The following is a 26,692-nucleotide window of genomic DNA, read 5'->3' on the forward strand; positions in this document are numbered from 1 at the left end:
TACAGGTTGAAAAGGTATGGAGATAGGACACATCCCTGGCGTACACCCTTCCCAATTTTGAACCATGCGGTGTTACCCTGCTCTGTTCTGACGACAGCCTCTTGGTCCAAGTATACGTTTCGCATTAGCATGATTAAATATTCCGTTATTCCTATTCTTCTCAGAGTCAGCCACAGTTTGTTATGATCCACACAGATGCAAGGATAGTGAAACTTTATCTTACAAACTTTGATTATCTTCTTAGGAGAGGCTGTACCTTTAAAAAAGATGACATGTTTGGAAAGGTGGAGGGTTAGTAAAGGAGAGGAAAGCTCTCAACACGGTGGATTGACACGGTGCCTTTATCAATAGACTCAAGCCTATTAGAGTTGTTGAGGATGGCACAAGATAGAGTAGGGCTTAGATCCATTGTTCAGGGTCACTATTAGTCCTAGTCAATTCATTAGCACCAACTACAACAACACTTTTTGCTATTGTTGTTGTTAGGTGCTGTCAAGCTGAGTCAAACTCATAGCTAACCTATGAGCAAGAGACCTGAACCCTGTCCTATCTGGGGCTATCCTCATCATTTTTTTACATACTTGAGGACATTGTTACAGTTACTGTGTCAGTCCATCTCCTTGGGGTCTTCCTTTCTTTAGCTGACCCTCCATCTTTCCAAGCATGCTGTCCTTTTCCAAGGAAAAGTTTCTCTTAGCAACATGTCCTAAGTATGTGAGATGAAGGTTCATCATCTTTGCCCGCAAGTAGCATTCTGGTTGTGCTTTCTCCAAGACATATCTATATATTCTTTTGGCAGTCCATGGGATCTTCAGCACTCTCTCCAACACCAAAATTCAAAGGTGTCAATTCTTCTTCTGTCATCATTGTCCAGCTCTCAGATGCATAACAAATGACTGAAAAGATTATGGCCTTAATCAGGACACCTTTATCTTCAAGATGTATCATTACTCCTCAATAATTTGGACTGCAAACTTTTCTCTGTTCAATACGTCTCCTAATCTCCTAACTGCTGGTACCAAGTGTACTGATTGTGGATCTAAGTAAGATGAAGTCTTGACAAGTCTCAGTCCTTTCTTTATTCATCATGATGTTGTGTATTGGTCCAGTGGTGAGGATTTTTGTTTTCTTGATGTTGAGATGTAATCCATATTGAAACCTTCAGTGTTTAACATTCTGCTGTGTTTAAAGTTTTCCCCACTTTCAGCAAGTAAGGTTCTGTCACATATATAATGGGGGTTATTGTTAAGTCTTCCTTTTTCTTCATGAAGTATAGTTTCTTGAATAATTTTCCCAGCATACAGACTGAGTAGGTATGGAGAAAGAATACAAACCTGAAGCATAACTTTCCTAATATTAAACTATTCTATATTCCCTTGTTCTAGTCATACAACAGCCTCTTGGTCTAGGTACAGGTTTTGCATGAGCACAATCAAATGTTCTGGATTTTCATTCTTCTCAATGTTAGCCATAATTTGTTATGATTCACGCGGTTAAATACCTTTGCAAAGCCAATAAAGCACAAATAAACATTCTTCTGGTATACTTTGCTTTCAGCTAGTATCCATTTAACACCAGCAATTACATCTTTGATGCCATAGCCTCTTCTAAATATAGTTTGAATGTCTGACAGTACTTCAGGATAAAATTTGAATTTTTTTAAAATTATGAATACAACATTATTCTTACTCTGTTTTTCATTCCCAGGATAGTATAAAGTTAAAATGGTCAAAACAAGTTCATCTCACCTCACTAATGCCTAGGATGCTGATGTTTATGTATTCCATTTAATTTTTTACAACTTCTAGCTTTCTGATATTCATACTCTATACATTATATGTTCCAAATATTAAAGGATGTTTGCAGCTGTTTCTCCTAATTCTGATTGACTATTATGGATCTTGGCTGAAAGCAGGGAATACCAGAGGAATGTAAATCCGTGTTTCATTGACTATGCAAAGGCGTTTGACTGTGTGGATGGTCAACCTTTCTTCCTAGCTTCTTTCACTCCACTAAAACTTATCTACCATACGTGATCCGTCTGTCATTTGAAGCACCAATGGCACAGCTTTCAGCATCACAGCAATCCACAAATAGAGCAAACTGACAGACCCTGCACTAAGAAGAATGCTGATAATCAAGAATACAGATATCTAAGCTACAAAGAAATTTGCAAGATGCAGACCAATCCTCCAATGCAATTATCTGACAGGTAAGTCTCACAGCATAGGGGGATCCAAGTCTAAGTCCAAGGTACCAGCTCCCAGGGGGTGCTTTCTCTCTCTGACAGTTCTGGAGGAATGTCTTCTCTCTGAGCTTCTGCTCCAACACTGTCTTCCTTTGGCTGCTGGGTCTGGATCTTTCCAGCTGAGGTTCATAGCTGGTACTTTAGCTATTAGGAATATGAAAAGCAAAACAATGAGATAGCATCTCACATCAGTAACAATAGTAAAGTTCAATAAGAAAGGAAGCTACAAGTTCTGGCAAGGATTTAGAGAGATGGCCATTTTCACAGTTTGTTTTCAAAGTGTAAAATGGTACAATCCTTGTGGGAAGTCCCAGTGGCATAGTTTGTGACATGTTCCACTGCTAACCGAAAGGCCATATGTATTGTGGATCTATAGAAGAAAGATGGACAGTCTTCTCCCATTCATATTTACAGCCTGGGAAACCCAAGAGAGAGTTACTATTAGCTGGAATATACTTATTGGCAATTGAATGAGTGACTGAGTATGGAAAACAGATAGACATATCTTTAAAAGTTGGAAACAGAAATACCATTTGATTCAGCTGTTCCCTCACTAATTACATACACTAAAGAAGTAAGACCTGCAATATAAAAAAAAATATATATATGTCTCCTCTCATGCAATTTACTGCCTCTGAAAACTTACTGGAGGGCCAGCTGTGTATTGGTTACAACTCAATAGCAAACAATAACAATATGTTTAGTATAGCGCTTCTTATAATGGCAAAATGATGGAAATAACCTAGGCATCTTTCAACAGAAAAATAAACTATGGCATATACACAGAATGATATACTGTGTAATGTTAAATAGTGATGAATTTCTCAGGTACTGAACAACGTAGATGAATTTGGAGGACATTTTTCTGAGTGAGATAAGGAAGTCACAAAAGAATGAATATTGTATGAGTCAACCAGTCCTTGGCGAAGGACATCATACTTGAAAGGGTAGAGAGAGGGCATGAGGGGAAGAACCTAAATGAAATAGACTGACACAGTAATTCAGGTAATGAGGGCAGGTGTGTTGGAGAGAATGTGATTGGCTCAGGTTAGGGCAGGGTTCAGAGCTATTGTGTGTAGGGTCACTATGAGTCACAGGTTATTTGATGGCCTATAACAACAACAACAACAACAACAACAACAACAACAACACCTTTTATGAAAAACAGAGAAAGATCTTTTTCTTTTTTCCTTTTTTTTTTTGCCAGTTACCAAGAAAGTGATAGGAGGGAGAAGACGGGGGAAAAAAAATCAAGTAAATAGTTAATGTTGTTGCTATGTTTTCAGAGGCAGTAAATTGCATGAGAAGAGATTGTCTGTATTTCTTCTTCTAAGAGACTGGTGTATTCAAAACATGTACCTTTTGGTTGGCAGCTCAGCTTCTTACTACTAAGCAATCTGAGTTCCCTAACTAGTTAATAGGTACATATTAAGATAGGCAAAGGGAAAGCAATATACAATAAGGGTGTGAGCACTAGAGAGGGGAAGACATGGAGAGGTGCACAAGAGATACGGATACATTATTATATGTATCGTCCTGCACTATTAGGATTCAAAAGCATTGATCTATAATTGATGCATAGGCAGGGAGGCAAAATGAACAAACATAGGTAAATGGTACTTTACTCATTACCATACAGGCCTGCCATATGATAATTCTAAAAACATACGTGGATATTCTGTAAATATTCATCTATATTCCCATCAGGTGAAAAGTTTTATAAACTCATTTACCATAACCAAACAAAGAATAAATTGCTACTCTTAGGGACTCAGGACCATATCCTTGAGGAGAATCAACATCAGCTGGCATATTGTAGTTCACAAAAACAAATGCTCTACCATTTATTTTGGTGACTAACAACTGTGGTCTTCAAAGCTTGTGAGTGATCACCTTAGGTTTAACTTTTGACATCTCCCCATCCAGAACAAAGGGAGTGAAGAGAACCAAAGACAAATTATTAGACACAATTAGTCCAAAGGACTATGGATCATACAAACATCAGCTTCTACTACCTTGAGATCAAAAGGCCTAGAGAGTTACTAGATATAATTAGTCCAAAGGACTAATGGACCATATAAACTTTCACTTTTACTACTCAGAGACCAGAAGATCCAGACACTGACAAACAACCTATGCTGACAGTCTCAGGCAGGATGGGAGACATAAGACTCAAAGTCACAAAAGCTATTAGGCTTATCAGTAGTATACTTATTAGGAAAGACTGATGGAACCCCCAAAACTAAAACAGTAACTTTTTGAGCCCAGACCTAAATTGACTTCTGTGACTCAACTTTCAACTCAACAATGGAATAGCTTATAAGGGGAACACATATTCACTCTTTAGAACAAAGAATAAAATAAAATTAGAAAATAAATAAATAATGACTGGATAAGCAAAATGGAGTATATACATATGATGAGACATTCCTCCACCATAAAAGGAATAGTGTTAATGGACAAATCTTGAAAATGTTGAGCTAAATGAAATAAGTCTGATATAAAAGGATAATATCATATCTCTCCATCTGAGTGAAATACTTAGAATACCCAACTGCACAGACACAAATGCATAGAGTTGATTAAGTGTCACCATGGGCTAGGTAGAGGTGGCATTGGGAAGTTATACCTTTATAGGTACAGAATTTGTACTTGGAGTGATGAAAAGTTTTGGGAAAAATAATAGTTGTGAATGTACAATATTAAAAGTGTGATTTATGCCACTGGATTATATACTTTAAAATAGTAGTAAATTTTATATTGTGTACATTATAGTTAAATAAAAGAAAAAAACTAAACTTGTAATGCCTTGAATATATGAAAAACGGGAAAAAAACAACAACAAAAAATCCGTAAGTGCAATCCTCTCTGAAAAGTAAAATGCATGGAGCACCTTATTTTTCTTGAAATCTGATGAGTTGGCTTCAAGAAATGATATCTTCACTTGGTCTTGTGGGATACAGGGAGGTGGGATTTCAAGGAATTTGCCTCCAATTTCAGGCGGACCCAAAACCAGAGCCAAGTCCTCCTTGTAATTATGTTTTCCTGTAATAGCTCAAATGCTGCTGCTCCATGTTAAAGCTCATACATCATTAAGGTAAATGGCCAGAGCCTTTGCTTCTCTTAGTGCTATTTTATCAATCATCGAGCAGTCGCCACCCAAAGAGAGGCCAAAACTGGGTTTTGTGGTAGAAAGAGTTTTGGCCACCATCAAAGACAGAGAGTTCCCTGCAGATTTCACAAAAGGTCAGGTTACTTGAGAACCCCCAAGTACAATGGGATGCACAGAAGGCAACAGTGTCTGACATGAGCCATTGGATTGCACAGTCAAGTTCAGGAGCCCATGGAAAAGTCATAAGCACAAAATTACTATTAGGAAAGAAAGGCTGAGAATAAGTGCAATGGTGGTGGCAGAATGATATCCAATAGAAAAAGTGAAACAAAAACTTAAGAGCCAAGATCTTCCTTGACATTAGTAGGAGAAAATAAAATTGCTTAATTTGTTTTAGAAAAATAAAATTTATATATCAAGAAAGACAATTTCGTTTGGCTTGTTATTTGGAAGCAGGAATGGCATCCACTTCCCAAACAACATGCTTCCAGAAACTATGAACTTTGATAAATGTCAATAGCTGTAAGAGGGGCTTCAAGCCTTTTGTTCATAGGGTCACTATGAGTCGTACTTGACTTGAAGGCAATCAACAACAACAACACATCCTATAGTAACTTGTTACAAAGTTGTTATCAATTTCATCTTGCTTAGATTCACAATCAAAACCCTTGGAACTAGTAGTTTAAAAATCAAAAGACAAGTTGCATTGAGAAAATCTGCTGTCAAGGATCTCTCCAAAGTTCTAAAGAGCAATGATATCAGTCTAAAAATTAAAGTGTGCCTAATATAGGCCACAGTCTTCTCAATTGCTTGCTATGCATCTGAGAATTGGAAAATGACTAAGGAAGAGTATTGAACACACCATGGACTGACAAGGAAATAAACAGGTCTGTTTTGCAGAGAATTTAACCAGGTTACTCCTTGGAGTCAAGTATTTTGAGGCTCCATTTTGCCAGGTGGGACCAGTCCTTGGAGAAGAACATCATGACTGGAGGAGTAGAGACACAGCATAAGAGAGGAAGACCCTGGATGAGATGGATTGACACAGTGACTGTAGGAATGGGTTCGGGTGTTAATCATAATTAGGTTGGTTTAGGATAGGGCAAGGTGCAAAGTCATTGTTCATGGGGTCACTGTGAGTTGTAATTGATTTAATATCACATAACAACAACAACACAAATAAATCTTTTAAAAGAATGATCCTATGACGTATTTAACCTTCCAAGACTGAGTTAGTTCACTCAGCATTATGTCCTCCAAGGTATGTAGTTATTTTTGAAATTGTTGCTTCTGAGTGCTGTGTAGTATTCTGTGTAGTATCATGTGAATGTACCACAGTTTCTCAATTCTTTTGATGGTGGTTGGACATTTGGGATGTTTCCACATTCTTGCTATAGTGAATAACATTCCTATAAACATTGGTGTACAAATCTTCATTTGTGTCTCAGTTGTAATTTCCTTGGGGTATATTCCTAAAAGTGGAATAGCTGGGTCATATGGAATTTCTATGATTGACTGTCTTTTTAATAAATTTTTATGCATCTGAAAGCTGGACAAATAATAAGGTCAATAGAAGATTAATGCCTTCGAGCTATGGTGTTGGAGAAGAATACAGACTATCCCATAGATTTTCAAAAGAACAAACAAGTATGTCTTGCAGTCAGAGTGCTCCTTGGAGGCAAAGATAGCAAAGCTTCATTTTTCATACTTTGGACATTTTTCTAGGAAAAGCTATTCCTTTGAAAGGGTTATCATGCTTGGAATGAAAGGTCAATGTAAGAGAGGGAAACCCCTAACAATATGGATTGACACAGTGATTGCAGCAATGGGCTCAAGTGTGTCAGAGATGATGAGAATGGCACAAGATAGGACATGGTTCAGATCTTTTGTTCACAGGGTCACTATGAGCCGTACTCACTTCAACAGCACCTAACCACAACAACACCCTCAATGTCCAAGTAAAAGAAAATGAGAGACAACTTCAACATTTTCTCCATGTATCCTTATGCTGTCTAAAGGTCCAGTGGTGACAATTTTCATTTACTTTGTGTTGACATTTAACCTATATTGAAGGCTATAATCTTTGCCCTTCCATAACGTTTCATGTCTTCTTCTCTTTCTGCCAGCAAGGTAGTGTCATTTGCATAACACGGGCTGTTGATTAGTTGATGAGTCCAATCCTGATATCACAAGAGTCTTCATAAAGCCCAACTTCTTGAATGACTTGCTCAGCATACATACTGAATAGGTAAGGAGAAAGGATACAGTTCTGAGGCATACTTTTCCTGATTTTATACCACACAGTGTTTTTTTTTAATTCTGTTTGAACATCCCTCTTAATCTGTGGATATATTTCACATGAGCATAATAAAGAGTCCTGGGACTCCTAGCAATGATATCTCTTGTGCTATGGCTTCCTCTAAGTCCAGCTTGAAATTTTGGCAGTCCTCTGTTGATGTACTGCTTAGCCATTTTAAATATTCTTCAATAAGATTTTACTTGCATGTAATATTAATAATATATTTCAATAATGTTCAGTCTTTTGGATCATCTTTCTTTCATTTTACTTGGATCCACAATTAATAACTTTTGTAGCAGCAGTAAAGAAACTAAAAGACATATTGTATTTTAGATATCTGCTCTCAAGGACCTCTTTAAAGTGTTAGTTAAAGACTAAGGTGTATGTCATCTGTATTTTTGATTGCTCCTATGCATCTGACAACAAACAATTGAATTGTGGAAATTTGGAGGACAGATAACTGGCCAAATAACTGGAAGAAATCCATCTTTGTTCTGATTCCAAAGAAAGGTGATCCAACAGAATGTGAAAATTGTCAAACAACATCATTAATATCATATGCAAACAAAATAAGGCTGAAGATCATGCAAAAATAGCCACAACAGTACATAGGTAGGATACTGCCAGAAGTTAAAACTGAATTTAGAAGAGGTCATGGCATCAGGTATATGACTTCTGATGTCTGACAGATCCTGGTTAAAAACAAGGAATAGCAGAAGAATGTCTATTTGTGCTTTATTGACTATGAAAAGGCATTAGACTGTATGGATCATAATAATTTATGGCTAACATTGAGAAGAATGGGAATCCTGGAAAACTTAATTGTGCTTTGCAAAACCTATACCTAGGCCAGGAGGTTTTTGTGCAAACAGAACAAGGGAGCACTGTATGGTTTAAAATTAAGATCAGGGTTGTATTCTTTCTCTATACCAATTTAATCCATATGCTCAGCAAATGCTTCGAGCAGCTGGGCTCTGTGAAAAAGATCAGGATCTAAGGAATACTCATCAATAACCTTCGTTGTAAAGATGAAATAACCTTGCTTGCTGAAAGTGAGGAGGATTTGAAGCACTTACTGTAGAAAGTTAAACACATTTCAACTTTCAATATGGATTGCATGTCAATATTAAGAAAACAAAAATCCTTGTCACTGAACTGGTAGGCATCATCATGGTTGTTGGAGAAAATATTGAAACTGTCAATGACTTCATCTTATTTGAATCCACGATCAGTACAGTTGATATCAATAGTCATGAGATCAGGAGATGCATTGCGCTGGAAAAGTCTGTAGTTAGGGAACACTTGAAATTATTGAGAAGCAACGATGTCAGTTTAAGGACTAAAGTATACCTTATGGAGAAGAGTGCTGAAGATTCCATGGACTGTCCAAAGAGCAAACAGATATGTCTTGGAAAAAGGTGCAGAGTGCTTCTTTGAGACAAAGATGATGAAGCTTCTCGTATATTTCAGGCATGTTGCTAGGAGAGTCTATTCCTTGCAGACGAACATCATGCTTGGAAAGTTGGAGGAGTGGCAAAACAGAGGAAGACTTTCAACCAGGTGAATTGACAAAATAACTACAGAAATGGGCTTGCGTGTGTCAGAGATTGTGAGGATGGCAAGGGATAGGACAGGATTCAGATCTGTTGTTTGTAAAGTCACTGTATGAGTCATATTTGACTCAATGGCACCTAACAATGACAAATAACAACAACAAGTTTATCTTATTCTTTAGCATCGTACTAAACTTCTAGGTTCTATAAATTTAATTACTTTTTTTTTTAGACACATGGACAGCAAGAAAAAGAATTACATCCCACACGAATCGTTCAAATTATTAAGACCACTGGTTACATAACCTACAGTAAGGTGCACTGTTAACCCAAAAGTTGCACCTTTCTGGGAGTCTGAATCCATCAGTGACTCTTGGAGAAAGATAGGCAATCTCCTCCCAAAAGATTTAGAAACCCATATGAGGGTCAGTTATGAGTCAGTTCCAAGATGACAACAGAGACTCTGAGTTTACAAAATCTGATCTGTTGGACAGCACTGCGTAGGAAACAATGGTGCTATTTAAAATTTAATTCTGAAGACTAATTCAGAAAAGTACCTGAAGTTCTTGCTGCAGAAAGAGCTTTATCCTTCAATACGAATTGAAGCTCAACATTAAGGAAACAAAAATTCTTACCACTGGTCCAATTGGCAGCATCATGACAGATAGTGAAGAGATTGAGATTGTTAACGACTCCAGTTTGATTGGCTCCACAATCAACACTTTTGGTACTAGTAGGCAGGAAATCAAAAGATGAATTGCAATGGGAAAGTCTGCTGTCAGGAACCTCTCAGGAGGACTGAAGAGCAATGATGCCAGTCTGGAGACTAAGGTGGGCCTGATCCAGGCCATAGTCTTTACAATTACTTGCTATGCATCAGAAAGCTAGACAATGACTAGGAGTGATAGAAGGAAAATTGACGCCTTTGAGCTGTGGTGCTGGAGAAGAATATTGAATATACCGTGGACTGCTAAGAAAGCAAATAGGTTCATCCTAGAGGGTGTGGATTCAGACTGCTCCTTGGAGACAAGGATTCTGAAACTTCATCTGACATACTTTGGGCATGTTACAAGGAGGGACCAGTCCTTGGAGAAGGACATCATGCTTGGGAGGGTAGAGGGGCAGCACAAGACTGGAAGACCTTTGATAAGATGGATTGACTCAGTGACAAAAGTAATGGGAGTAGGTGTGTCAGAGATGATAAGGTTGGTTTAAGACAGAACAGTGTTCAGAGCTGTTGTACCTAGGGTCACTATGAGTTGCAAGCAACTCAATGGCACATAACAACAACAACAATGTGACCCATCTCCTAAAAAAGTGTGGATAGTCTAGAGAACGGTGCAAATGTGTCACTGGAAAAAAAGCATAATGGAGCAGAACTTTATTATAATTTCTATACCAAAAACTAAGATCACATAAAATATAGATCCTTAGCCTGGAATAACACATGTAATAGCTGTCTCAACAATAAAACTTTTCCATTTAGCCAAATTGACTACTTCTTTTGTCTCCTGTCTGAATACACTACTTCTGTAGCTTTGTTGTTATGTGCCACCAGGTTGACTATGATGATCCTCAAACAGCATACCAGAACTACTGCCCTATCTGTGAAATCTTCAACATCTCTCACATGCCCATTGTTTCAATCATTATGGTAATCCATTTTGTAGAAGATCTTCTCTTTATCTAACCTTCTCCTTTACAAAGCATGATATACTTTTCCAGAGACTGGTCCCTGCTGATGACATGTCAAATGTATGTGGGACCGAGTTTCACCATCCTTGTGTTTTGTAGCACCTCGGGCACTACCTTAATGACAGATGTGTGTGTTCTTTTAGCAGTCCATAGGATGTTCAATGTTCTTCTCCAACACCACAGCTTAAAGGAGTCATTGTCTAGCTCCCAGATGCATAGCAAATGGTCAGAAAGACCATCACTTGAATCAGACACACCTTAGTCTTCAAACTGACATTACTCCTCAATAATTTAGAGAGGTTCCTAACTACAGACTTTCCCAGTGCATTGCTTCTGGAAAAGCAAAAAATTAGTTACCTTGGCAAAATTTGCTGCAAAGAACCTCTCCAGAGTGCTAAAGAGAGACAAAGTCAGTCTAATGACTAAGGTGCACCTGATCCAAGCCATGGTATTCTCAATTTCTTGCTATGCTCTTGAAAGTTGGACAATGACTAATGATGACCTAAGAATTGATGCCATTGAGGAATGTCACTGGAACAGAGTATTGACTATCCATCCCATAGATTGCCAAGAGAGCAAACAGATCTGTTCTATAGAAAGTGAAACCAAAATGCTCTGTGGAGGCAAGAATGATGAAATTCTGTCTCACATACTTTGGGCATGTTATTAGAAAATGCCAGTACTTGGAGAAGAACATCATACTTGGAAAGGTCAGTACAAAGCAGGAAGGGCCTCAATGAAATTGATTGACACAGTGACTGTAGCAATAGAGGCAATTGTATTGGAGATGGTAAGGTTGGTTCAGAATTGGGCAAGGTTCAGAGTCATTGTTCATTCTTTTGCTGTGACTCCACTGACTTAAGAACACTTAATAACAACTACTGTGGGGGGTGATTATGGATTCAAGTGAAATGAAATTGTTGACAACTTCTTCTTTTCTCCATCAACCTGGCCTGTCTAGACTGTGGTGAGAATTTTTATTTTCTTGATGTTGAGATGTGATCTGTATTGAAGACTGTAGTTCAAAGACTTCTACAGTTAAGTGCCTCAAGTACTCTTCATGTTCTACAAATAAGATTGTGTCATCTGCATAATTCAGGTTGTTGATTATCTTCCTTCATTCTTGATGCCACATTCTTCTTCATATAGTCCAGATTCTCAATAGGTTTTTTCAGCAAACGGGTTTAATAGCTAGGGAGAAAGAATACAACTCGGATGCACACCTGCCTTCATTTTAAACCATGCAGTGTTCTTTTGTTCTGTTTGGATATGTGTTTCTTCTTCTATGTACATGTTTCATATGAGCACAATTAAGAATTCTGGAATTTCCATTCTTCTTCATTTTAACCATAATTTATTATTACTCACCCAGTCAAATAAATGCCTTTGCATAATCACTAAAACACAAGTAAACATCTTTCTGGTGATCTTTGATTTCAGTCAAGATTCATCAGACATCAGCAGCAAAGTACCTCATATCACAGCCTCTTCTGAATGCAGCTTGAATTTCTAACAGTTTCCCATCAATGTTCTGTTCCAGATGCTTTTGAATAATCTTTAGCAAGATTTTACTTGTATGTGATATTAATTATATTGTTTAAAAAGTATGCACTATTGGGGGAACCAAGATGGCAGTAGCGGCGACACAATGTAAGAAGCTGCAGGAATAGCAAGCTGCATAGAAATGGGCCACCATGGCCCTCTGAAGTCCTCTGTTCATTGATAATTGAACAATTAAACAGTTGATTACTGATCTTCAATATGGATCAAGAGATCAAAGATTCCCAAAGAAGAATGGGTGAGTCCTGTGGCCCCCAGCCCCTACAGCTCCATGAGGATCCTGCGGCCAGACCCCAGGGATTCCCTCACCTAGGATGGACAGCAGGCACTGGACCCAGAGGCTGGTACAGTGGAGCCTCCACACTGCTGCAGAATAGACTTGTTTTGGGAAGATTTCTAGGAACTAAGATGGTGGCGTCAGTGTGCCTGGTGAGCGGGAGGCCGGGCAGGCATCATTGAAGCAGGCGACACAACTTAAATGTGCCCAAACATCCAAGCAGTTGACTGCTGACCATCAGTGTGCACTGGAGCTCAACATCAGGAGGACGGGGATTCTTGGGGGAACATTGATGGGTCCCATTTACTCCCTCTGCCTGCTGCCCAGCCCATGCTGCTGTGACACCATGTGGCAGCTGTGGCCAGGGCCCACAGGTCCCCTAGCCTAAACCAGGTGATAAGAACTGTGCAGCCAGTGAGCCACAGGCCTCCAGCACAGGAGAAGGGGAGGGAGGGCAGTGGGGGGAAAGGTGGAGGGGGGTGGCAGTGGCAACGGCAGCAATGGTGCCATGGAGCTGCAGGAGGTGAAGGTCTTGACAACAAACAGAAAGGGAAGATTTCCTTGGATAGGCCAGAGAAGAAGATTATCAACACAATAGATCGATAAGGGTCACTAGGCGTTGTCTACAAATGATGACAGTTAACACACTTAACAACAGCAACATATCTAAGACAGCAGGTATATTCAATACACCACATCTTTTGATCTCTTGACTACTGCTGCCAAGAACTGTTTAGTCCTAGGGAGGATCTGTTCATCATTCTCAAATCCCCTTCTCCATTTATAAAGGGGGAGGATAGTGATGCCTACTTCAAATTGCAGTCTGACCACTTGATGGAGAGGATAAGGGTAATGGTGGCAGTGCTAGAACTGGAAGCGCTGTCTCTGGCCATGTTCTTCAGTGAGACACAGGGTCCAGACCTGGCAGAGGGACTTCAGTAGGGGAGTGTGCTGCCCAGCCCCTGGAGTGTCACCTGGCCCTCACAGTGTACCTTTCAGTCCCTGGGGTGAGCATTTTGGCCCTTAGGGTGAGCTATTGGGTCCTTGGGGTGTATCATCAAGCCCCTGGGGAGAGATGCTGGGCCCTCAGGGTGAGTTGTTCAGCCCTTGGGAAGAGCTGATGAGTCCTTGGTGTGAGCCATTCTGGCCTTGGGGTATACCAGTCCAACCCCTGGGAAGAGCCTTCAGGTTGCTGGTGATAACTGCTTAAGGTATACAGAGAATTTTATCCAGGCCACTTTCCTCCACCTTCTCCCTCAGTACACCTTCTATTTGTAACTCACAAGTTCGTTCTCTCTAGATTTGCTCCCTTTCCTATTGGTAACTTTAACACTGAGTTTTACTCCAAGACCTGGACCCTGAACTCAGTTTCAGAAACAAAATGGAAATATAACTGCCAGCTAAGGAAGTGAAGGAAGATGGAGTGTCAGGGTTCAGCCAGCCATCCCCACTGAACCAATCTTGGCAAACACTGTGCAGTCCAGAGGGCAATAAACATCAGAAAAATACCTTCTAACTGAAAAAGAAGGCACGCAGTTTCAATCCAGGACCACCAGTAAAGTGGCCTCTCCTTCCACCCTTCCCCCTTCACATCAACACCCCTTTTCAGCATGAAGAAGCCACAGAGTCTGTGCCCCATTCCCAAATGAGAAACCCACAAGTGAATAAGACAATTTCTTTGTTTTAAAAAAAATTAATCACCATTGGACTATGATCACCATTACCCTGCCTCTTCTGCTTCCCACTGGATCTTTCTCATTTCTTTCACCTACTCCCCCTGCTCATAAAATTGTGCATCCCTGTCCATCCTCACCTTTATGCTCCCAACCCTCAACTCCTTGAATCCCCATACATGTTTTTCACAATAAATAAAAAAATTAAAATATGCACTATTTTAGAACCTATGTAGCTGTTGTTGTTAAGTGCCATCAAGTCAAGAACAACTCATAGGAACCCTATGGACAATAGCGCTGAACCCTGAAGTGTTCATTTAGAGTTCAGAGCCATTATCTTCCATGAAGGTAAACTGTAATTTGAGGAACAGTTCTTTCCCAACAGAGTGTCTTCCAACCTGAAGAGTTCATTTTCTGGCACTATATCAAGCAATGCCTTGCTTCTATTCATAAGGTTTTCACTGGCCAGTATTTAAAATGTGGATAGTCAATTTACTTCCTAGTCTGTCAGTCTTGAAGCTCCATTGGAAACTTAAATATGTGTGGTATCTGAAATGCCAGTGGCATAGCTTCCAACATCATAGCAATATGTGCGACATCGTATTATGACAAATTGACAAATGAATTTTGGTGACAATAGTACCAGTAAATTACATGTTGTAACATTGTATATACTACATATTACTAATGACAAGTTGTACAAAACAAAACCAAAAATCAGGCTATTACAAGTATAATTAATGATAACTTAAATCAGTGACTTAGAAGAGGCCGTGGCACTAGGGATATTATAGCTAATGTCAGATGGATCTTGGCTGAAAACAGAGAGTACCAGAGAAATGTCTATCTGTGTTTCATTGATTATGCAAAGGCATTTGACTGTGTGGACCACGACAAACTATGGCTAACTCTGAGAAACATGGGAATCCCAGAACAATTGATTGTGCTTATTAAAAATCTATACTTAGACCAAGAGGCAGTTGTCAGAACAGAGCGAGGAAACACTGCATCGTTCAAAATTCGGAAGGATGTGTTTCAAGGATGTGTCCTATATCCATATCTTTTCAATCTATATGTGCAACAGATTATCCTGGGGACTGGGCTCTATGAGAAGTGTGGCATCAGGATTGGAGGTAGAGTCATCAACAAACTGCATTATGCAGATGACACAACCCTGCTTCCTGAAACTGAGGAGGACCTGAAGTGCTTGCTGCAGAGGGTCAAGGACTGCAGCCTTCAATATGAATTGAAGCTCAACATCAAGAAAACAATAGCCACTGGGCTGATTGACAGCATCATGATAGATGGTGAAGAGATTGAGATTGTTGACTGATTCAGTTTGCTAGGTGCTATGATCAATACTCTAGGTACCAGCAGCCAGGAAATTAAAAGATGAATTGCCTTGGGAAAGTCTGCTGTCAGAGACTTCTCCAAAGTACTAAAGAGCAACTATGTCAGTCTAGAAACTAAGGCGTGCCTGATACAGACCGTGGTCTTTGCAATTACTTTCTATGCATCAGAGGGCTGGACAATGATACAAGGAGAGTTGGTGTCTTTGGTCTGTGGTGCTGGAGAAGAGTAGTGACTATACCATGGACTTCTAGGAAACAAACAAGTTTGTCCTGGAGAAGGTGAAACCAAGCTGCTCCTTGGAGGCAAGGATTCTGAAGCTTCTTCTGACATTCTTTGGACATGTTGCAAAGAGGGACCAGTCCTTGGAGAAGGACGTCATGCTTGGAAGGGTGGAGGGACAGTACAAGAGAGAAAGACCCTCGATGAGATGGATTGATTCAGTCACTGGGGTAATGGTGATAGGTGTGTGAGAGACAATAAGATTGGCAAGGAATAAAGCAGGGTTTAGGGCTATTGTACATAGGGTCACTATGAGTCATAGGCAAATCGACAGTACATTACAACAACATCTATATATTCATTCCTTCCTTCCTTCTCATTTTTCATAATTCAAGATGTCTCTTTTTAGCCTCTCATAACTCCTGCCATGGTAATTCCATTAAAAATTTTAACACCACCATAGGCTAGAGATAATTTGTTTTGTCATTCCAAATATTATGTAAGTAATTCTCATTATATTGTCACTTTTAAAGAATGTTGAAAGAACAGATAGCAAATCAATAGATTTTTAAGTTTCTAAACTATTCACTAAATCTATGCTAGGTTTTCAATTTATTTTCTCCTTGGATCTTCGATTAATTAAATGTTAACAGTACCATTACTTTTCTAATTTTTAATTTATATATATGTATGTGTATTGTTGTGTTGTTGTTTTATGCTGTTGAGTCATCTGTGACCCATAGCAACCCTATGTACAGCAGCTCTGAGCCTTGTCCTGTCCTGAGCCAGTCTTGTCAATTCTGACACACCAATCTCCATTGTGTAGTCACTGTATCAATCTATCTCATCTGGAGTCTTCCTCTCTTGCACTGTCACTCCATGCTTCCAAGCATTCCAGTCCTTCTCCAGGAACTGGTCTCTTCTCGTCACATGCCCAAAGTATGTGAGACAGAGCTTCAAAATCCTAGCCTCCAAGGAGGTATATCATCTATCCCTATTTCTTTCTATCTCTATCATCTCTATATACACTCTTTGGGGGCTAACTGGGAAGACATTTCAATGGCAACCCAGACATGCTATTAAAATCTACCAGTTGCTCCATGGGAGAAAGATAGACAATCACCCTCTGAAATCCACTGAGGGTCACTCTATGTCAGTTCCAACTTGATGGTGCACATGATTCCAGACCATTACCTGCACCATGTGGAAAGGATGGGCAATCTCCTCTCATGAGATTAACTGCCTCTGAAAACTCACTGGAGGGTCATCTATGGGTAGGTTCTGACGCTAAGGTACAACATGTGTGTGTGTGTGTGTACTCTGTGTCTTGTAATATCTTAAGATTTTTTTATATTTATACATCTTAAGTGAACACAATAGCATCATTTTCTAAAGCACATGTGGCCACTGCCTCAGTTTAACTCATAGCAACTTTATGTATAGGGATTTATTTTTTTCTAGTGTGCTTTGTTTTAGTACTCATCACAGATACTGTATTTGTTACGAGTGGAAGGTTTGTAGCAACCCATTTTTAAGCAAGTCTTTTTCATCATTTTTTCAGTAGCCCGGGTTCATGCCATAAGTCTGTGCCACATTTTGGTAATTCTCACAATAGCTCCAGTATTTTTATAATGTCATTGCACCCTTAATAAACTACAGTGCAGAATATGCACTGGAAAAGGAGAACACCCAAACTGAGTGACATAATTTATTGAAATATTTGCACTGTCACCAATGTGTATCTGTAGAACAGAAAGAAACACGGCCTGCTCCTCCACCATCCTCATGAATTTCTGCTATGTTTGAGCCCATTGTTGCAGATACTATTCCAATTCATATAATTGAGGGTCTTCTTTCACTGACCCTCTACTTTATGAAACATGATGTCTTTCTCGAGGGACTGGCCCCTCCTATCTAAATATAACATGCCATGTATATATTTATCCTTTCTCTACCCTGTATTATATCTATAAATATGTTTCTTTTTTACTAACTAAACCTTTTGGAGAGAAAAAAAATCAGAAAGGAAAATGAACATATATCTATTTATAAATAGAGATAGATAGGCAGATATATAAATATGTATCAGTTTCTTTTCCTTAAGGCATATCATTCACAGACCATAGAAAAAGAACAAAAACGTTTGTGGAGCTCTGCAGCCTGAAACCAAACATTAGCAAACCAATGTCTTTCAATGCCAAGGGGTCACTTTGAGGGGTGGGGGAGTCACTATAATGGGATGTTTCCAAGCAGCTCAAGAGTAACACCCTATGGAGCAATATTTTCTTTGGTGGCGTCTTATTAACTCACAAACCACAAAGTTTTGTGCTTAAAATGTGGTTTCAAATTTAAGCAGAACCTGTAAATGAGTAGCTTAGTGTCTTAAAACCATATGTTTAGCCAAGTGAAGGTGTGGCCCCATGATGTTTCTCTTTAGAGGCCAAAACATTTAAGAGTAAAGGGTTGGATAACTTCTAGTTACTTCTTTTTTTTTTTTTTTTGGTAAGCTCATAGTGGTTCTCCCCATCTTTTCCCCTTCACCAAATATTATTTTCATAGCTTCATGAAATAGAACTTACCTTTTATATTTGTCATGTTTGAATGTGAAGACTGTGTTGGCTGTTTTAATAACTCAGAAGTATTGAGATATTTCCACCCTGGAGCTATCCTAAAGAGAAACCACAGTTCCAGAAATAAGCAAAGCAAACAAAACAAAATAAACTAATGAGATGCCATTTAGATTACAGGTAGTAAGGTTACTGGTAAAACAATGTTTGATTCTTCGGATGTACTTCCCTCTGTCTTTAGAACATAAATATAATTAGATATTTCTGCTTGGTTTTATTTTGGTGCCACTCTGAATGTCAATGGCAGGTCAGAAGGATAGGCTAAGGAGTAGACGTGGAGTGAGGAAGGCCACTCCTGTCTATTTGAACTCTGACCCTAGAAGGGCTCATATGGTTACCACATTGCTAATCTTGGTGGCAACACTATCAGTGTTTCTTTCATCCTGTCTCTCCTCCTCTTATTACTTTTCTTAAAATTTATATTTCCCTTTTTGTGTACCGTCGAATCAGATCCGACTGGCACACATTTCCCCTCCTCCAGCAGAGCATCTGGTGGATTTGAACTGTGCATCTTTAGGATTGCAGCACAGCTTCTTGCCATTAGGCCACAAGAGCTCCCTCTCCTCTTATTTCTTTCTCTTTTTTTATTTTTTAATTTATTTTATTATTTTTGTGTGCGTGTACCGTCAAATCAGATCTGACTGGTACAGGAGGAGATTGCCCCTCCTTCCCCGGCAAAGCGTCTGGTGGATTCGAATCTCTTCTTATTTCTTATCCTTTCTGAGTACCCAAACACTCCAGAGATTCTTGGCATCATCTTTTTTGATGACCAATATAAATGAGTCATTTATTAATCTACTCATTCCACGAGTCTCCAGAGGTTATCTACTGTATGTATGGTTACAGTTTTCCGATTGAGACATTCAAGGTTAAGCAAAAGAATGAAGGATTTGATCTATCATCTGATTTATTATCTATGGAGAAAATGCCAAATAGACCCATTTTTAAAAGCTACATTATATTAAATTACATATGTAAAAACATTAAAATGGCCAATATTTTGTTATATATTTTTTATCATAATATCTCAAGATAAACACATAAATTACTTGAGAAAACAGTGACCAGTGTAAAACCATCATGTATAGTAAGGTGACCCTCATCATGGTCAGTATGGCAGATGTAGATATTAAATTATCTGGGAAAGTGGTTTCATATAGAGTGAGGAATCACTTGTTGTTGTTGTTGTTGGTAGATGACACAGAGTTGATTATGACTCATAGTGACCCTATGAACAGCAGATCTGAAATCCATACTATCTTGTGCCATATTCTCACTTCCTGATATGTTAGAGCCCACTGCAGAAGTCACTATGTACATTCACCTGGTTGAAGGTTTTCATTTCCTTCGCCGACCCTCCGCCCTTCCAAGCATCATGTCCCTTTCCAAAATAGCCCCTTCTAGTTGTTGTTGCTGTTGTTATGTGCCGTCGAGTTGCCTGCGACTCATAGCAACCCTATGTACAACAGCCCTAAACTCCGCTCTGTCCTGTGCCAATCGCACTGTCTCTGACACTCCCATCCCAATTATCCCAGTCACTGAATCAATCCACCTCATAGAGGGCCTTCCTCTCCTGCGTCCCTCCACCCTCCCAAGCATGATGTCCCTCTCTAAGGACCGGTCTCTCCTCACAACATGTCCAAAGTATGTTAGACGGAGCCTCACAGAATGTGGAAACTACAGAACAACCTCACTGATTTCACATGCAAGCAAGATTTTACTGAAGATTATCCAAAAACGACTGGAACAGCACATCAAAAGAGCTACCAGAAGTCCAGGCTGGGTTTAGAAGGGGTCGTGGTACTAGAGATATTGTAGCTGATGTTAGATGGATCTTGGCTGAAAGCAGGGAATACCAGAGGAATGTCTATCTGTGTTTCATTGACTATGCAAAGGCATTTGACTGTGTAGATCGTAACAAACTATGGCTGACTCTGAGAAGAATGGGAATCCCAGAAAACTTGATCGTTCTGATGTGAAACTTATACTTGGACCAGGAGGCAGTCGTCAGAACAGAGCAAGGGAACACTGCATGGTTCAAAATTGGGACGGGCGCATGCCAGGGATGCATCCTATCTCCATACCTTTTCAACCTATACGCAGAACAGATTATCCGGGAGGCTGGGCTCTATGAGGAGAAATGTGAGCCCCTTCTAGTAGTATCCGCAAAATACATGAGGTGCAACCTCATCATTCTTGCCTCCAAGAGAGACTGTGGTTGCACCCTCTCCAAACATATTTATTTGTTCTTTTGGCTGTCAATGGGATGTTCAGTGCTCTTCTCTAACACCAGCTCAAAGGCATCAGTTTTTCTTCTGTCATTCTTATTCATTGTCAAGCACGGAATAATAATTCTCTCAAGCTAGCTCAAGAAAAAGAAACTAACTGCAGTATCACAGCTGAAACTACTTTCAGAGGCAGCTCTCTGTATCCCTAAATGATCTTTTTCTTTCCTTATGATCTCTTTTTTCTGGCCTCTTCTATTCTCTACAAAATATCTTCTTCTATAATGCTCTTGGTTTCTGCTATTTCTTAGCCCCAGCTTGGATGTATCCCTTTTGCCAATATCTCACCTCCTGTTCCAACACTGGAGCTGTGTCTGACATGGACTCATGATTTCACGAAGACAGTTATCTGCACTTTCAGCTTACTGTTTCCAGAAATATTCAGAACTCTAGTAGTAATGAAGAAACAAAGATTTGGCAGAATTTAGAGTCAATAGAATGAAAGGTAAAGGAAGCAAGGATGCTAAAGAAGTAGGGAAAGAAGTTTTAACTAATGGAATAAAAACTATATGAGGAAGGTCTGAGAGACAAAAACATTGTGAAGAGGGGAAAAATCAAGAGAATTACATTGGCTGTCCCTTTGGCTATTGGCTTTAGAATGATGAACTAAGGACAAATGAACTTTCCAAACCCAAACCCAAACCCACTGCCATCAAGTCCATTCTGACTCATAGTGAGAGTTAGACTCAGAGCAGCTGTGAGTTGGACTCATCGTGACCTTCTCTTGGTTTCTGAGGTTGTGAATCTTTACAGGAGAAGACTGCTCATCTTTCTCCCACAGAACAACTGGGGAATTCCAACTGCCAATCTTTCAATTAGAAGCCCAATGTCGTGTTATGTACCACACTACGAGGGCTCCCTTCAGTGGGCAGAAAAAAGTTGGAAAGTAAAATTGTTGGTCAAGGTCTGAAACAAGACAGTTGGAGAATTTATGTGGATGAAAGATTTCAATTCTGAGTGTAAATTTCTACTCCTGTTTGGGGGAATTTATTCTCTAGTATAATAGTCACAGATCCCTGGGCTGGGTGTACTTCTGTGCTTGACTACAGTTAAAATCTACATAACAGTGTCATGAAAGGCAGTGTTGTTAAAGAGACTGTCATTTCCCTACTTAACAGATTTCATCTCTTTGTCAAGAGCAGTTGATCATGAGAGGATGAGTTAATTTGGGGTTTCAATTCTATTCCATCGATCTCTGTATCTGAGTGAAATATCTCAGTTACAAAAGGACAAACACTGCATAATACCACTGTTACAAAATAGGACAAACATGACGGAGGTGAGGGAGAAAATGTCAAAAGAGAAGATAGAAAAACACTGTATTTGATCAGATGAGGGGAAGAACTGTCCAAAAGGAATGAATGATTAGATATTATTTGTATGGCAACAATCCGGAACAAGGAGTGCATTGCGCAGAGTGTTGTGGGAGGGAGAAGGGAAACAAAATATGCAACAATGAAAAAAAAAAGCAACCAAAAAAGACCCCATTTTCTATGTTAAAATAGAGAGCTCTGGTGGAATAGTGGCAAGAAGCTACACTGCAATCCTGAAGTAACACCATTCAAAGCCATCAGTTGCTCTGCTGGAAAAGGATGGGCAATATCCCCTGTGTGATTAACTGCCTCTGAAAACTCACCATAGAGTCAGCTATGGGTTGATTCTGACTTGACAGTACAAAACTACTACTACTACAACAATATGTTAAAATTAAGAAAAAAGATGATATTGGAAGTTTCCTTCTATAAAATATTATGTGTATGGATGTATATACATACATATATATTAAAGAAAAATCTGTAGAGTGATTCTACAGTGTAATATGCGAGATAAGCCTGAGTACAAATCACCGGACAGGAAAGTTAAAAGCAAACAAAAAAATATATATGTTCAAATCCACCGGCTGTTCCACAAAGGATGGGCATTCTCCTCTCTTATATAATTTACTGCCTCTAAATACCTGTTGCAAGGTCAGTTATGAGTTGGTTCCAACACAACAGCACACAACAAGAACTACAATGAATGAATGGAAATCCAAAATCTCTGTAAATGTTCATTAAAATTAATAATTATAATAATAAAGATTATTCAGACTGTGCAAAGTAAAAAAAAAAAGAACTACAATGTATGTGTGTGTGTGTTAGGAACATGAATGTGTTCATTTAACATTAAAAGTCAGGGATATACATTCTTTCTGCAGCACACACTTGGACAGATACAATTTTTGAGGTTTGGTTTTATTAACATAGTTCTTTTGAACATCTGGTTACACTGGAAGAACCAAATGCTGGGAGAAATGTTTATGATGCCAATTCCAAGAACACTCAAAAAGGTTGCATCTCAGGTGAAAGAAACTTGATGGAGTTTACCTTTCCAAATCTGGATGCGGTAAGATAGAGACTGAGGTTTGATCTCAGTGTAGAGATGTTTGCTGTTAAGAAGAAATTTGAGATTGGGTGAGGGAACAATCAAGTTCTCTAGTTACAAGTTTCATTAGATGATTAAGTGAGAACTTAATTAGCTAGGTCACTCTAAATATCATAGAAACTGATGGGCCAACTATTTATCTAGAAACTTTGACACTAATTGAAATGTAAACTTGGATGCAATTTGCTAATTCTGATAGTTGACGCATTTCCATTGCTAATTGCTACGTTGTGTCTCTTGAGACTTCTCATTAAGGAATACTTTTATTTTCCAAAATGTTATAACTTCGAAGTAAGTAAATTAAATTGGTGAGTAATACCTGCAGATAGATTAAAGTCAGGAGAAAGCCTTTCCGCTACACTGCATTAGAAGCTTTCTTAAAGTTGCATTAGTGCCTGTGGAAATTTATAATTTAGCATCAAGAATCTGTAAATCCTATGTCAGACCAAAATGATTTCTGAATTTAAGGGAATTGTGCCAAGGCACACATTTTAAGGAAAAATACTAGTGAAGAGTTTAGTACAGAAGGGATGTGGAATGTAATATCCTGAGGTATTGAGAATGTACCAGTTGAAGACTCCAGATTATTACATGCCCTTTCATTTCTGACTCACTGTGCCAGTGAAGAAAAGCTATTGCCTTTGGAAGATTCAAGATTTCTTGGCAATATTTCAAAGGCAAGCTAGGAAGATAATGAAAATAGATGATCTCCCACCCAGTCATATAAGTTTGCATAAACTTTTATCTTGTGATTCAAGCTAAGTTCAGAAAATGGTACTCCAGAATTAATTTGTACATAATGTTCTTCATGTCTATTTTCCCCCCTAAATGCTTTTGCCACTTTCCTAGAGGTGCTCTTATTTCCAGCCATATGGAAATTCAAACCAGGTTATGGTTGGAACTTAAAAATCAGAAAAGAGTCGAGGCAAGAATAAGCCTGGGGCTCGGGCCAGCAGCTGGCTTGATCCCAGGTACACTTCATGCTTTGTCTGTCTGCAGTCAGAATTTCTCTTGGAAGGTCTGTCTATGGGCAGGTCCTTCTGGATATTTGTATGAATTTTGAATTTTATTGTTATAAAGTGAAAGGAATAATTTCTAACATGTTGTTGGTGCTGTTATGCACTGTTGAGTCAGAACTGACTCTTAACTGACCATCCAGTGGGTTTTCAGAGACAGTAAATCAAACAGGAGGAGATTGCCCATAGTCTCTGAATGGTACAGCTAATGAATTCAAACAGCCTGCCTTTGGTTTGGCAACACAGCTCCTTATTCACTAGAACACCAGAGCTCTCTAACGTCGAAGGTGGGCTGTTTATAAATGTAGATTGTATTATTCTATATTTTCAGACCTCGCTTCCTGCTCTTGTCACTTCAATAGTATGTCCTCCTTGCATTCTATATAATAAATTCAGTAATAACTCTTTTACTCTTAACTACACTAAAACCTTCCCAATGCAACTCGTCTTTCAGTTTCCTGGCTGCTCATACTAAGAGTGTAGATTGTAGAGCCAAGCAAGCAGAGGCTATTAACAATCTCAATCTCTTCACCATCTATTATGATGCTGACAATTGGCCCAGTGGTGAGAATCTTTGTTTTCTTGATCTTGAGCTTCAATCAATACTGAAGGCTGCAGTCCTTGACTTTTTGCAGCAAGCGCTTCAGGTCCTTCTCAGTTTCAGGAAGCAGGGTTGTGTTATCTGTATAAAGCAGATTGTTAATGAGTCTACCTCCAATTCTGATGCCACATTTCTCCCCATAGAGCCAAGCCTCTAAGATAACCTGTTCTGCATATAGATTGAACAGTTATGGAGGTAGCTCACATCCTTGACAAACAAACACCCTTCCCAATTTTTCCTTGGTTTGTTCTAAAGACTGCCTCCTGGTCCAAGCATAAGTTTCACATAAGTACAATCAAGTGTTCTGGGATTCTCATTCTTAGAGTCAGCCAGTTTGTTATGGTCCACCCAGTCAAATGCCTTTGCATAATCAGTGAAACACAGATATTTCTCTAGTACTCTCTGCTTTCATATGACATTAGCTATAATATCCCTAGTACCATGGCCTCTTCTAAACCCAGCCTGCAGTTCAGGCAGTTCTCTGTCGATGGGCTGTTTCACTTGTTTTTGGATAATTTTCAGTAGAATGTTGCTTGTATGTGTTATCAATGACATTGTTTGATAATTTCCACACTCTGGTGGGTCACCTTTCCTTGTAATGAGAACAAATATGGATCTCTTCCAGTCAGTTGGCCAGGTTGTTGTCCTCCAGATTTCTTGGCACAACTTGGTGAACACATCCAGGGCACTGTCTGTTTGTCAAAATATGTCAATTTGTATGTCATCAATTTCTGAGGCCTTGTTTTTTGCCAATTATTTCAGAATAGCTCTTGCTCATTCATTGTTTCATGAAATTCTTCTGTATCTGACAGTTCCTATTGGTACAATGACTCTGTATGCTCTTTCCATCTTCTGTTAAAGTTTCCTGGATCATTTAATATTCTTCCCAAAGCATCCTTAAGTATTACAACTCGGGCTTGGATTTGTTCTTCAGTTCCTTGAGCTTAAGAAATGCTGAGTAAGATCGGCTCTTTTGATTTTCTGGCTCCAGCTCCTTGAACATCATTGTAATACTTTACTTTGAAATTAAAAAACAAATTGCATTGGGAAGGTCTGCTGTCAGAGACCTCTCCAAAATACTGTAGAATAATCATGTCAGTTTGGAGACTAAAGTCCACCTGATACAGGTCATGACCTTTGGAATTAGTTGGCATGCATCGGAAAGCTGGACAATGACTGGAGATAATAGAAGGAGAATTGATGGGTTTGAGCTGTGATATTGGAGAGGCATATTAAAGATACCATGAGAGAATACCAGCTAAGAGAATGAACAGTTTCTCACTGGAGAGGATGAAGCCAGACTGCTCCTTGGAGGCAAGGATTCTGAAGCTTCATCTGACATACTCTGGACATCTTGAAAGGCAAGATCAGTCCTTAGAGAGGGACGTCATGCTTGGGAGGATTGGGGGATAGTGAAAGAAGACCCTCAATAAGATGGATTGATTTTGTGACTGGAGTAATGGGGTTAGGTGTATCAGAGACAATAAGATTGGCACAGGATAGAACAGTTTTTAGGGCTGTTGTACATAGGGTCGCTATGAGTCCCAGGTGACTCGACGACACATAACAACAACAGCACTAAAAATCATATACAGACTTTTAGGCACTGTAATATACAGCTTTAGTTTGCTTGGCTCCATAGTCAACAGTCTTGGCACAAGCAGCCAGGAAATTAAAAGGCACATTGCCATGGGAAAGTCTGCTGTTAGGGACCTCTCCAAAGTGCTGAAGAGCAATGGTATCTCTTTGG

Source organism: Elephantulus edwardii, unplaced genomic scaffold (genome assembly GCF_000299155.1).
Source record: "Elephantulus edwardii isolate Elephantulus edwardi_28Jun2011 unplaced genomic scaffold, EleEdw1.0 scaffold00042, whole genome shotgun sequence".
Lineage (NCBI taxonomy): Eukaryota > Metazoa > Chordata > Mammalia > Macroscelidea > Macroscelididae > Elephantulus > Elephantulus edwardii.